We start from the raw sequence: 13935 nt of genomic DNA on the forward strand, positions 1-13935 counted from the left end.
CAGTCAGGGCCAGGGGCCCCTGGGCACATCCTTTTTCCATTTTCCCTGGGAAAGAAAACTCAGCAGTCCAGGTTCCTGATGTCAGTTTGTAGGGTTCCCTTGGGTCTATCAGGGCAGCACAAGTTTGAGGTGGGGACAACTTCGGTGTGGGGTCCATCCTTCGATATAAGGATTCTTTGCAGTGAAGCCCCAGCCCAGGTCCAGGGGCCCCTGGGCACATCCTTTTTCCATTTCCCCTGGGAAAGAAAACTCAGCAGTCCAGGTTCCTGATGTCAGTTTGTAGGGCTCCCTTGGGTCTATCAGGGCAGCACAAGTTTGAGGTGGGGACAACTTCGGTGTGGGGTCCATCCTTCGATAGAAGGATTCTTTGAAGTCAGGGCCGGGGCCCCTGGGCACATCCTTTTTCCATTTTCCCTGGGAAAGAAAACTCAGCAGTCCAGGTTCCTGATGTCAGTTTGTAGGGCTCCCTTGGGTCTATCAGGGCAGCACAAGTTTGAGGTAGGGACAACTTCGGTGTGGGGTGCATCCTTCAATAAAAGGATTTTTGCAGTGAGGCCCCAGCCCAGGGCCGGGGGCCCCTGGGCACATCCTTTTTCCGTTTCCCCCGGGAAAGAAAACTCAGCAGTCCAGCTTCCTGATGTCAGTTTGTAGGGCTCCCTTGGGTCTATCAGGGCAGCACAAGTTTGAGGTGGGGACAACTTCGATCTGGGGTCCATCCTTCGATATAAGGATTCTTTGTAGTGAGGCCCCAGCCCAGGGCCAGGGGCCCATGGGCACATCCTTGTTCCATTTTCCCTGGGAAAGAAAACTCAGCAGTCCAGGTTCCTGATGTCAGTTTGTAGGGCTCCCTTGGGTCTATCAGGGCAGCACAAGTTTGAGGTGGGGACAACTTCGGTCTGGGCTCCATCCTTCGATAGAAGGATTCTTTGCAGTCAGGGCCAGGGGCCCCTGGGCACATCCTTTTTCCGTTTCCCCCGGGAAAGAAAACTCAGCAGTCCAGGTTCCTGATGTCAGTTTGTAGGGCTCCCTTGGGTCTATCAGGGCAGCACAAGTTTGGGGTGGGGGCAACTTCGGTGTGGGGTCCATCCTTCGATAGAAGGATTCTTTGCAGTGAAGCCCCAACCCAGGGCCAGGGGCCCCTGGGCACATCCTTTTTCCATTTTCCCTGGGAAAGAAAACTCAGCAGTCCAGGTTCCTGATGTCAGTTTGTAGGGCTCCCTTGGGTCTATCAGGGCAGCACAAGTTTGAGGTCGGGACAACTTCGGTGTGGGGTCCATCCTTCGATATAAGGATTTTTTGCAGTCAGGGCCAGGGGCCCCTGAGCACATCCTTTTTCCATTTTCCCTGGGAAAGAAAACTCAGCAGTCCAGGTTCCTGATGTCAGTTTGTAGGCCTCCCTTGGGTCTATCAGGGCAGCACAAGTTTGAGGTGGGGACAACTTCGGTGTGGGTTCCATCCCTCGATATAAGGATTTTTTGTCGTGAGGACCCAGCCCAGGCCCGGGGGACCCAGGGCACATCCTTGTTCCATTTTCCCTGGGAAAGAAAACTCAGCAGTCCAGGTTCCTGATGTCAGTTTGTAGGGCTCCCTTGGGTCTATCAGGGCAGCACAAGTTTGAGGTGGGGACAACTTCGGTGTGGGGTCCATCCTTCGATATAAGGATTTTTTGCAGTCAGGGCCAGGGGCCCCTGGGCACATCCTTTTTCCATTTTCCCTGGGGAAGAAAACTCAGCAGTCCAGGTTCCTGATGTCAGTTTGTAGGGCTCCCTTGGGTCTATCAGGGCAGCACAAGTTTGAGGAGGGGACAACTTCGGTGTGGGGTCCATCCTTCGATATAAGGATTTTTTGCAGTCAGGGTCAGGGGCACCCTGGGCATAACCTTTTTCCATTTTCCCTGGTAAAGAAAACTTAGCAGTCCAGGTTGCTGATGTCAGTTTGTAGGGCTCCCTTGGGTCTATCAGGGCAGCACAAGTTTGAGGTGGGGACAACTTCGGTGTGGGGTCCATCCTTCGATATAAGGATTCTTTGCAGTCAGGCCCCAGCCCAGGGCCAGGGGCGCCTGGGCACATCCTTTTTCCATTTTCCCTGGGAAAGAAAACTCAGCAGTCCAGGTTCCTGATGTCAGTTTGTAGGGCTCCCTTGGGACTATGAAGGCAGCACAAGTTTGAGGTGGGGACAATTTCGGTCTGGTGTCCGTCCTTCGATATAAGGATTTTTTGCAGTCAGGTTCCAGCCCAGGACCAGGGGCCCCTGGGCCCATCCATTGGCCATTTACCCTGGGAAAGAAAACTCAGCAGTCCAGGTTCCTGATGTCAGTTTGTAGGACTCCCTTGGTTCTATCAGGGCAGCACAAGTTTGAGGTGAGGACAACTTCGGTGTGGGGTCCATCCTTCGATATAAGGATTCTTTGCAGTGAATCCCCAGCCCAGGGCCAGGGGCCCCTGGGCACATCCTCTTTCCATTTTCCCTGGAAAAGAAAACTCAGCAGTCCAGGTTCCTGATGTCAGTTTGTAGGGCTCCCTTGGGTCTATCAGGGCAGGACAAGGGTGAGGTGGGGACAATTTCCGTCTGGGGTCCATCCTTCGATATAAGGATTTTTTGTAGTGAGGACCCAGCCCAGGGCCAGGGGCCCCTGGGCACATCCTTTTTCCATTTTCCCTGGGAAAGAATACTCAGCAGTCCAGGTTCCTGATGTCAGTTTGTAGGGCTCCCTTGGGTCTATCAGAGCAGCACAAGTTTGAGGTGGGGACAACTTCGGTGTGGGGTCCATCCTTTGATATAAAGATTTTATGCAGTCAGGGCCAGGGGCTCCTGGGCACATCGTTTTTCCATTTTCACTGGGAAAGAAAACTCAGCAGTCCAGGTTCCTGATGTCAGTTTGTAGGGTTCCCTTGGGTCTATCAGGGCAGCACAAGTTTGAGGTGGGGACAACTTCGGTGTGGGGTCCATCCTTCGATATAAGGATTCTTTTCAGTGAATCCCCAGCCCAGGGCCAGGGGCCCCTGGGCACATCCTTTTTCCATTTTCCCTGGGAAAGAAAACTCAGCAGTCCAGGTTCCTGATGTCAGTTTGTAGGGCTCCCTTGGGTCTATCAGGGCAGCACAAGTTTGAGGTGGGGACAACTTCGGTCTGGGGTCCATCCTTCGATATAAGGATTCTTTGTAGTGAGGCCCCAGCCCAGGGCCAGGGGCCCCTGGGCACAACCTTTTTCCGTTTCCCCTGGGAAAAAAACTCAGCAGTCCAGGTTCCTGATGTCAGTTTGTAGGGCTCCCTTGGGTCTATCAGGGCAGCACAAGTTTGAGGTGGGGACAACTTCGGTGTGGGGTCCATCCTTCGATAGAAGGATTCTTTGCAGTGAAGCCCCAACCCAGGGCCAGGGGCCCCTGGGCACATCCTTTTTCCATTTTCCCTGGGAAAGAAAACTCAGCAGTCCAGGTTGCTGATGTCAGTTTGTAGGGCTCCCTTGGGTCTATCAGGGCAGCACAAGTTTGAGGTGGGGACAACTTCGGTGTGGGGTCCATCCTTCGATATAAGGATTTTTTGCAGTCAGGGCCAGGGGCCCCTGGGCACATCCTTTTTCCATTTTCCCTGGGAAAGAAAACTCAGCAGTCCAGGTTCCTGATGTCAGTTTGTAGGGCTCCCTTGGGTCTATCAGGGCAGCACAAGTTTGAGGTGGGGACAACTTCGGTCTGGGCTCCATCCTTCGATATAAGGATTCATTGCAGTCAGGGCCAGGGGCCCCTGGGCACATCCTTTTTCCATTTTCCCTGGGAAAGAAAACTCAGCAGTCCAGGTTCCTGATGTCACTTTGTAGGGCTCCCTTGGGTCTATCAGGGCAGCACAAGTTTGAGGTGGGGACAACTTCGGTCTGGGGTCCATCCTTCGATATAAGGATTTTTTGTAGTGAGGACCCAGCCAAGGGCCAGGGGCCCCTGGGCACATCCTTTTTCCATTTTGCCTGGGAAAGAAAACTCAGCAGTCCAGGTTCCTGATGTCAGTTTGTAGGGCTCCCTTGGGTCTATCAGGGCAGCACAAGTTTGAGTAGGGGACAACTTTGGTGTGGGGTCCATCCTTCAATATAAGGATTTTTTGCAGACAGTGTCAGGGGCCCCTGGGCATATACTTTTTCCGTTTTCCCTGGGAAGGAAAACTCAGCAGTCCAGGTTGCTGATGTCAGTTTGTAGGGCTCCCTTGGGTCTATCAGGGCAGCACAAGTTTGAGGAGGGGACAACTTTGGTGTGGGGTCCATCCTTCGATATAAGGATTTTTTGCAGTCAGAGTCAGGGGCACCCTGGGCATAACCTTTTTCCATTTTCCCTGGTAAAGAAAACTTAGCAGTCCAGGTTGCTGATGTCAGTTTGTAGGGCTCCCTTGGGTCTATCAGGGCAGCACAAGTTTGAGGTGGGGACAACTTCGGTGTGGGGTCCATCCTTCAATATAAGCATTCTTTGCAGTCAGGTCAAGGGGACCCTGGGCACATCCTTTGGCCATTTTTCCTGGGAAAGAAAACTCAGCAGTCCAGGTTCCTGATGTCAGTTTGTAGGGCTCCCTTGGGTCTATCAGGGCAGCACAAGTTTGAGGTGGGGACAACTTCGGTGTGGGGTCCATCCTTCGATATAAGGATTCTTTGCAGTCAGGCCCCAGCCCAGGGCCAGGGGCGCCTGGGCACATCCTTTTTCCATTTTCCCTGGGAAAGAAAACTCAGCAGTCCAGGTTCCTGATGTCAGTTTGTAGGGCTCCCTTGGGACTATCAAGGCAGCACAAGTTTGAGGTGGGGACAATTTCGGTCTGGTGTCCGTCCTTCGATATAAGGATTTTTTGCAGTCAGGTTCCAGCCCAGGACCAGGGGCCCCTGGGCCCATCCATTGGCCATTTACCCTGGGAAAGAAAACTCAGCAGTCCAGGTTCCTGTAGTCCTGTAGGACTCCCTTGGGTCTATCAGGGCAGCACAAGTTTGAGGTGGGGACAACTTCGGTGTGGGGTCCATCCTTCGATATAAGGATTCTTTGCAGTGAATCCCTAGCCCAGGGCCAGGGGCCCCTGGGCACATCCTTTTTCCATTTTCCCTGGGAAAGAAAACTCAGCAGTCCAGGTTCCTGATGTCTGTTTGTAGGGCTCCCTTGGGTCTATCAGGGCAGCACAAGTTTGAGGTGGGGACAACTTCGGTGTGGGGTCCATCCTTCGATATAAGGATTTTTTGCAGTCAGGGCCAGGGGCCCCTGGGCACATCCTTTTTCCATTTTCCCTGGGAAAGAAAACTCAGCAGTCCAGGTTCCTGATGTCAGTTTGTAGGGCTCCCTTGGGTCTATCAGGGCAGCACAAGTTTGAGGTGGGGACAACTTCGGTCTGGGATCCATCCTTCGATATAAGGATTCATTGCAGTCAGGGCCAGGGACCCCTGGGCACATCCTTTTTCCATTTTCCCTGGGAAAGAAAACTCAGCAGTCCAGGTTCCTGATGTCACTTTGTAGGGCTCCCTTGGGTCTATCAGGGCAGCACAAGTTTGAGGTGGGGACAACTTCGGTCTGGGGTCCATCCTTCGATATAAGGATTTTTTTATAGTGAGGCCCCAGCCCTGGGCCAGGGGCCCCTGGGCACATCCTTTTTCCATTTTGCCTGGGAAAGAAAACTCAGCAGTCCAGGTTCCTGATGTCAGTTTGTAGGGCTCCCTTGGGTCTATCAGGGCAGCACAAGTTTGAGTAGGGGACAACTTTGGTGTGGGGTCCATCCTTCGATATAAGGATTTTTTGCAGATAGTGTCAGGGGCCCCTGGGCATATACTTTTTCCATTTTCCCTGGGAAAGAAAACTCAGCAGTCCAGGTTCCTCATGTCAGTTTGTAGGGCTCCCTTGGGTCTATCAGGGCAGCACAAGTTTGAGGTGGGGACAACTTCGGTGTGGGGTCCATCCTTTGATATAAAGATTTTTTGCAGTCAGGGCCAGGGGCCCCTGGGCACATCCTTTTTCCATTTTCCCTGGGAAAGAAAACTCAGCAGTCCAGGTTCCTGATGTCAGTTTGTAGGGTTCCCTTGGGTCTATCAGGGCAGCACAAGTTTGAGGTGGGGACAACTTCGGTGTGGGGTCCATCCTTCGATATAAGGATTCTTTGCAGTGAAGCCCCAGCCCAGGTCCAGGGGCCCCTGGGCACATCCTTTTTCCATTTCCCCTGGGAAAGAAAACTCAGCAGTCCAGGTTCCTGATGTCAGTTTGTAGGGCTCCCTTGGGTCTATCAGGGCAGCACAAGTTTGAGGTGGGGACAACTTCGGTGTGGGGTCCATCCTTCGATAGAAGGATTCTTTGAAGTCAGGGCCGGGGCCCCTGGGCACATCCTTTTTCCATTTTCCCTGGGAAAGAAAACTCAGCAGTCCAGGTTCCTGATGTCAGTTTGTAGGGCTCCCTTGGGTCTATCAGGGCAGCACAAGTTTGAGGTGGGGACAACTTCGGTGTGGGGTGCATCCTTCAATAAAAGGATTTTTGCAGTGAGGCCCCAGCCCAGGGCCGGGGGCCCCTGGGCACATCCTTTTTCCGTTTCCCCCGGGAAAGAAAACTCAGCAGTCCAGCTTCCTGATGTCAGTTTGTAGGGCTCCCTTGGGTCTATCAGGGCAGCACAAGTTTGAGGTGGGGACAACTTCGATCTGGGGTCCATCCTTCGATATAAGGATTCTTTGTAGTGAGGCCCCAGCCCAGGGCCAGGGGCCCATGGGCACATCCTTGTTCCATTTTCCCTGGGAAAGAAAACTCAGCAGTCCAGGTTCCTGATGTCAGTTTGTAGGGCTCCCTTGGGTCTATCAGGGCAGCACAAGTTTGAGGTGGGGACAACTTCGGTCTGGGCTCCATCCTTCGATAGAAGGATTCTTTGCAGTCAGGGCCAGGGGCCCCTGGGCACATCCTTTTTCCGTTTCCCCCGGGAAAGAAAACTCAGCAGTCCAGGTTCCTGATGTCAGTTTGTAGGGCTCCCTTGGGTCTATCAGGGCAGCACAAGTTTGGGGTGGGGGCAACTTCGGTGTGGGGTCCATCCTTCGATAGAAGGATTCTTTGCAGTGAAGCCCCAACCCAGGGCCAGGGGCCCCTGGGCACATCCTTTTTCCATTTTCCCTGGGAAAGAAAACTCAGCAGTCCAGGTTCCTGATGTCAGTTTGTAGGGCTCCCTTGGGTCTATCAGGGCAGCACAAGTTTGAGGTGGGGACAACTTCGGTGTGGGGTCCATCCTTCGATATAAGGATTTTTTGCAGTCAGGGCCAGGGGCCCCTGAGCACATCCTTTTTCCATTTTCCCTGGGAAAGAAAACTCAGCAGTCCAGGTTCCTGATGTCAGTTTGTAGGCCTCCCTTGGGTCTATCAGGGCAGCACAAGTTTGAGGTGGGGACAACTTCGGTGTGGGTTCCATCCCTCGATATAAGGATTTTTTGTCGTGAGGACCCAGCCCAGGCCCGGGGGACCCAGGGCACATCCTTGTTCCATTTTCCCTGGGAAAGAAAACTCAGCAGTCCAGGTTCCTGATGTCAGTTTGTAGGGCTCCCTTGGGTCTATCAGGGCAGCACAAGTTTGAGGTGGGGACAACTTCGGTGTGGGGTCCATCCTTCGATATAAGGATTTTTTGCAGTCAGGGCCAGGGGCCCCTGGGCACATCCTTTTTCCATTTTCCCTGGGGAAGAAAACTCAGCAGTCCAGGTTCCTGATGTCAGTTTGTAGGGCTCCCTTGGGTCTATCAGGGCAGCACAAGTTTGAGGAGGGGACAACTTCGGTGTGGGGTCCATCCTTCGATATAAGGATTTTTTGCAGTCAGGGTCAGGGGCACCCTGGGCATAACCTTTTTCCATTTTCCCTGGTAAAGAAAACTTAGCAGTCCAGGTTGCTGATGTCAGTTTGTAGGGCTCCCTTGGGTCTATCAGGGCAGCACAAGTTTGAGGTGGGGACAACTTCGGTGTGGGGTCCATCCTTCGATATAAGGATTCTTTGCAGTCAGGCCCCAGCCCAGGGCCAGGGGCGCCTGGGCACATCCTTTTTCCATTTTCCCTGGGAAAGAAAACTCAGCAGTCCAGGTTCCTGATGTCAGTTTGTAGGGCTCCCTTGGGACTATGAAGGCAGCACAAGTTTGAGGTGGGGACAATTTCGGTCTGGTGTCCGTCCTTCGATATAAGGATTTTTTGCAGTCAGGTTCCAGCCCAGGACCAGGGGCCCCTGGGCCCATCCATTGGCCATTTACCCTGGGAAAGAAAACTCAGCAGTCCAGGTTCCTGATGTCAGTTTGTAGGACTCCCTTGGTTCTATCAGGGCAGCACAAGTTTGAGGTGAGGACAACTTCGGTGTGGGGTCCATCCTTCGATATAAGGATTCTTTGCAGTGAATCCCCAGCCCAGGGCCAGGGGCCCCTGGGCACATCCTCTTTCCATTTTCCCTGGAAAAGAAAACTCAGCAGTCCAGGTTCCTGATGTCAGTTTGTAGGGCTCCCTTGGGTCTATCAGGGCAGGACAAGGGTGAGGTGGGGACAATTTCCGTCTGGGGTCCATCCTTCGATATAAGGATTTTTTGTAGTGAGGACCCAGCCCAGGGCCAGGGGCCCCTGGGCACATCCTTTTTCCATTTTCCCTGGGAAAGAATACTCAGCAGTCCAGGTTCCTGATGTCAGTTTGTAGGGCTCCCTTGGGTCTATCAGAGCAGCACAAGTTTGAGGTGGGGACAACTTCGGTGTGGGGTCCATCCTTTGATATAAAGATTTTATGCAGTCAGGGCCAGGGGCTCCTGGGCACATCGTTTTTCCATTTTCACTGGGAAAGAAAACTCAGCAGTCCAGGTTCCTGATGTCAGTTTGTAGGGTTCCCTTGGGTCTATCAGGGCAGCACAAGTTTGAGGTGGGGACAACTTCGGTGTGGGGTCCATCCTTCGATATAAGGATTCTTTTCAGTGAATCCCCAGCCCAGGGCCAGGGGCCCCTGGGCACATCCTTTTTCCATTTTCCCTGGGAAAGAAAACTCAGCAGTCCAGGTTCCTGATGTCAGTTTGTAGGGCTCCCTTGGGTCTATCAGGGCAGCACAAGTTTGAGGTGGGGACAACTTCGGTCTGGGGTCCATCCTTCGATATAAGGATTCTTTGTAGTGAGGCCCCAGCCCAGGGCCAGGGGCCCCTGGGCACAACCTTTTTCCGTTTCCCCTGGGAAAAAAACTCAGCAGTCCAGGTTCCTGATGTCAGTTTGTAGGGCTCCCTTGGGTCTATCAGGGCAGCACAAGTTTGAGGTGGGGACAACTTCGGTCTGGGCTCCATCCTTCGATATAAGGATTTATGGCAGTCAGGGCCAGGGGCCCCTGGGCACACCCTGTTTCCATTTCCCCCGGGAAAGAAAACTCAGCAGTCCAGGTTCCTGATGTCAGTTTGTAGGGCTCCCTTGGGTCTATCAGGGCAGCACAAGTTTGGGGTGGGGACAACTTCGGTGTGGGGTCCATCCTTCGATAGAAGGATTCTTTGCAGTGAAGCCCCAACCCAGGGCCAGGGGCCCCTGGGCACATCCTTTTTCCATTTTCCCTGGGAAAGAAAACTCAGCAGTCCAGGTTGCTGATGTCAGTTTGTAGGGCTCCCTTGGGTCTATCAGGGCAGCACAAGTTTGAGGTGGGGACAACTTCGGTGTGGGGTCCATCCTTCGATATAAGGATTTTTTGCAGTCAGGGCCAGGGGCCCCTGGGCACATCCTTTTTCCATTTTCCCTGGGAAAGAAAACTCAGCAATCCAGGTTCCTGATGTCAGTTTGTAGGGCTCCCTTGGGTCTATCAGGGCAGCACAAGTTTGAGGTGGGGACAACTTCGGTCTGGGCTCCATCCTTCGATATAAGGATTCATTGCAGTCAGGGCCAGGGGCCCCTGGGCACATCCTTTTTCCATTTTCCCTGGGAAAGAAAACTCAGCAGTCCAGGTTCCTGATGTCACTTTGTAGGGCTCCCTTGGGTCTATCAGGGCAGCACAAGTTTGAGGTGGGGACAACTTCGGTCTGGGGTCCATCCTTCGATATAAGGATTTTTTGTAGTGAGGACCCAGCCAAGGGCCAGGGGCCCCTGGGCACATCCTTTTTCCATTTTGCCTGGGAAAGAAAACTCAGCAGTCCAGGTTCCTGATGTCAGTTTGTAGGGCTCCCTTGGGTCTATCAGGGCAGCACAAGTTTGAGTAGGGGACAACTTTGGTGTGGGGTCCATCCTTCAATATAAGGATTTTTTGCAGACAGTGTCAGGGGCCCCTGGGCATATACTTTTTCCGTTTTCCCTGGGAAAGAAAACTCAGCAGTCCAGGTTGCTGATGTCAGTTTGTAGGGCTCCCTTGGGTCTATCAGGGCAGCACAAGTTTGAGGAGGGGACAACTTTGGTGTGGGGTCCATCCTTCGATATAAGGATTTTTTGCAGTCAGAGTCAGGGGCACCCTGGGCATAACCTTTTTCCATTTTCCCTGGTAAAGAAAACTTAGCAGTCCAGGTTGCTGATGTCAGTTTGTAGGGCTCCCTTGGGTCTATCAGGGCAGCACAAGTTTGAGGTGGGGACAACTTCGGTGTGGGGTCCATCCTTCAATATAAGCATTCTTTGCAGTCAGGTCAAGGGGACCCTGGGCACATCCTTTGGCCATTTTTCCTGGGAAAGAAAACTCAGCAGTCCAGGTTCCTGATGTCAGTTTGTAGGGCTCCCTTGGGTCTATCAGGGCAGCACAAGTTTGAGGTGGGGACAACTTCGGTGTGGGGTCCATCCTTCGATATAAGGATTCTTTGCAGTCAGGCCCCAGCCCAGGGCCAGGGGCGCCTGGGCACATCCTTTTTCCATTTTCCCTGGGAAAGAAAACTCAGCAGTCCAGGTTCCTGATGTCAGTTTGTAGGGCTCCCTTGGGACTATCAAGGCAGCACAAGTTTGAGGTGGGGACAATTTCGGTCTGGTGTCCGTCCTTCGATATAAGGATTTTTTGCAGTCAGGTTCCAGCCCAGGACCAGGGGCCCCTGGGCCCATCCATTGGCCATTTACCCTGGGAAAGAAAACTCAGCAGTCCAGGTTCCTGTAGTCCTGTAGGACTCCCTTGGGTCTATCAGGGCAGCACAAGTTTGAGGTGGGGACAACTTCGGTGTGGGGTCCATCCTTCGATATAAGGATTCTTTGCAGTGAATCCCTAGCCCAGGGCCAGGGGCCCCTGGGCACATCCTTTTTCCATTTTCCCTGGGAAAGAAAACTCAGCAGTCCAGGTTCCTGATGTCTGTTTGTAGGGCTCCCTTGGGTCTATCAGGGCAGCACAAGTTTGAGGTGGGGACAACTTCGGTGTGGGGTCCATCCTTCGATATAAGGATTCTTTGCAGTGAAGCCCCAGCCCAGGGCCAGGGGCCCCTGGGCACATCCTTTTTCCATTTTCCCTGGGAAAGAAAACTCAGCAGTCCAGGTTCCTGATGTCAGTTTGTAGGGCTCCCTTGGGTCTATCAGGGCAGCACAAGTTTGAGGTGGGGACAACTTCGGTGTGGGGTCCATCCTTCGATATAAGGATTCTTTGCAGTCAGGGCCGGGGCCCCTGGGCACATCCTTTTTCCATTTTCCCTGGGAAAGAAAACTCAGCAGTCCAGGTTCCTGATGTCAGTTTGTAGGGCTCCCTTGGGTCTATCAGGGCAGCACAAGTTTGAGGTGGGGACAACTTCGGTCTGGGGTCCATCCTTCGATATAAGGATTCTTTGTAGTGAGGCCCCAGCCCAGGGCCAGGGGCCCCTGGGCACATCCTTTTTCCGTTTCCCCTGGGAAAAAAACTCAGCAGTCCAGGTTCCTGATGTCAGTTTGTAGGGCTCCCTTGGGTCTATCAGGGCAGCACAAGTTTGAGGTGGGGACAACTTCGGTCTGGGCTCCATCCTTCGATATAAGGATTTATGGCAGTCAGGGCCAGGGGCCCCTGGGCACACCCTGTTTCCATTTCCCCCGGGAAAGAAAACTCAGCAGTCCAGGTTCCTGATGTCAGTTTGTAGGGCTCCCTTGGGTCTATCAGGGCAGCACAAGTTTGGGGTGGGGACAACTTCGGTGTGGGGTCCATCCTTCGATAGAAGGATTCTTTGCAGTGAAGCCCCAACCCAGGGCCAGGGGCCCCTGGGCACATCCTTTTTCCATTTTCCCTGGGAAAGAAAACTCAGCAGTCCAGGTTGCTGATGTCAGTTTGTAGGGCTCCCTTGGGTCTATCAGGGCAGCACAAGTTTGAGGTGGGGACAACTTCGGTGTGGGGTCCATCCTTCGATATAAGGATTTTTTGCAGTCAGGGCCAGGGGCCCCTGGGCACATCCTTTTTCCATTTTCCCTGGGAAAGAAAACTCAGCAGTCCAGGTTCCTGATGTCAGTTTGTAGGGCTCCCTTGGGTCTATCAGGGCAGCACAAGTTTGAGGTGGGGACAACTTCGGTCTGGGCTCCATCCTTCGATATAAGGATTCATTGCAGTCAGGGCCAGGGGCCCCTGGGCACATCCTTTTTCCATTTTCCCTGGGAAAGAAAACTCAGCAGTCCAGGTTCCTGATGTCAGTTTGTAGGGCTCCCTTGGGTCTATCACGGCAGCACAAGTTTGAGGTGGGGACAACTTCGGTGTGGGGTGCATCCTTCGATTTAAGGATTTTTTGTAGTGAGGACCCAGCCCAGGCCAGGGGCCCCTGGGCACATCCTTTTTCCATTTTGCCTGGGAAAGAAAACTCAGCAGTCCAGGTTCCTGATGTCAGTTTGTAGGGCTCCCTTGGGTCTATCAGGGCAGCACAAGTTTGAGTAGGGGACAACTTTGGTGTGGGGTCCATCCTTCAATATAAGGATTTTTTGCAGACAGTGTCAGGGGCCCCTGGGCATATACTTTTTCCATTTTCCCTGGGAAAGAAAACTCAGCAGTCCAGGTTCCTCATGTCAGTTTGTAGGGCTCCCTTGGGTCTATCAGGGCAGCACAAGTTTGAGGTGGGGACAACTTCGGTGTGGGGTCCATCCTTTGATATAAAGATTTTTTGCAGTCAGGGCCAGGGGCCCCTGGGCACATGCTTTTTGCATTTTCCCTGGGAAAGAAAACTCAGCAGTCCAGGTTCCTGATGTCAGTTTCTAGGGTTCCCTTGGGTCTATCAGGGCAGCACAAGTTTGAGGTGGGGACAACTTCGGTGTGGGGTCCATCCTTCGATATAAGGATTCTTTGCAGTGAGGCCCCAGCCCAGGGCCAGGGAACCCTGGGCACATCCTTTTTCCATTTTCCCTGGGAAAGAAAACTCAGCAGTCCAGGTTCCTGATGTCAGTTTGTAGGGCTCCCTTGGGTCTATCAGGGCAGCACAAGTTTGAGGAGGGGACAACTTCGGTCTGGGCTCCATCCTTCGATATAAGGATTCATTGCAGTCAGGGCCAGGGGCCCCTGGGCACATCCTTTTTCCATTTTCCCTGGGAAAGAAAACTCAGCAGTCCAGGTTCCTGATGTCAGTTTGTAGGGCTCCCTTGGGTCTATCAGGGCAGCACAAGTTTGAGGTGGGGACAACTTCGGTCTGGACTCCATCCTTCGATATAAGGATTTATGGCAGTCAGGGCCAGGGGCCCCTGGGCACACCCTGTTTCCATTTCCCCTGGGAAAGAAAACTCAGCAGTCCAGGTTCCTGATGTCAGTTTGTAGGGCTCCCTTGGGTCTATCAGGGCAGCACAAGTTTGGGGTGGGGACAACTTCGGTGTGGGGTCCATCCTTCGATAGAAGGATTCTTTGCAGTGAAGCCCCAACCCAGGGCCAGGGGCCCCTTGGCACATCCTTTTTCCATTTTCCCTGGGAAAGAAAACTCAGCAGTCCAGGTTGCTGATGTCAGTTTGTAGGGCTCCCTTGGGTCTATCAGGGCAGCACAAGTTTGAGTAGGGGACAACTTTGGTGTGGGGTCCATCCTTCAATATAAGGATTTTTTGCAGACAGTGTCAGGGGCCCCTGGGCATATACTTTTTCCATTTTCCCTGGGAA

The sequence above is a fragment of the Lonchura striata genome, chromosome 23, assembly GCF_046129695.1.
Source record: "Lonchura striata isolate bLonStr1 chromosome 23, bLonStr1.mat, whole genome shotgun sequence".
Classification (NCBI taxonomy): domain Eukaryota; kingdom Metazoa; phylum Chordata; class Aves; order Passeriformes; family Estrildidae; genus Lonchura; species Lonchura striata.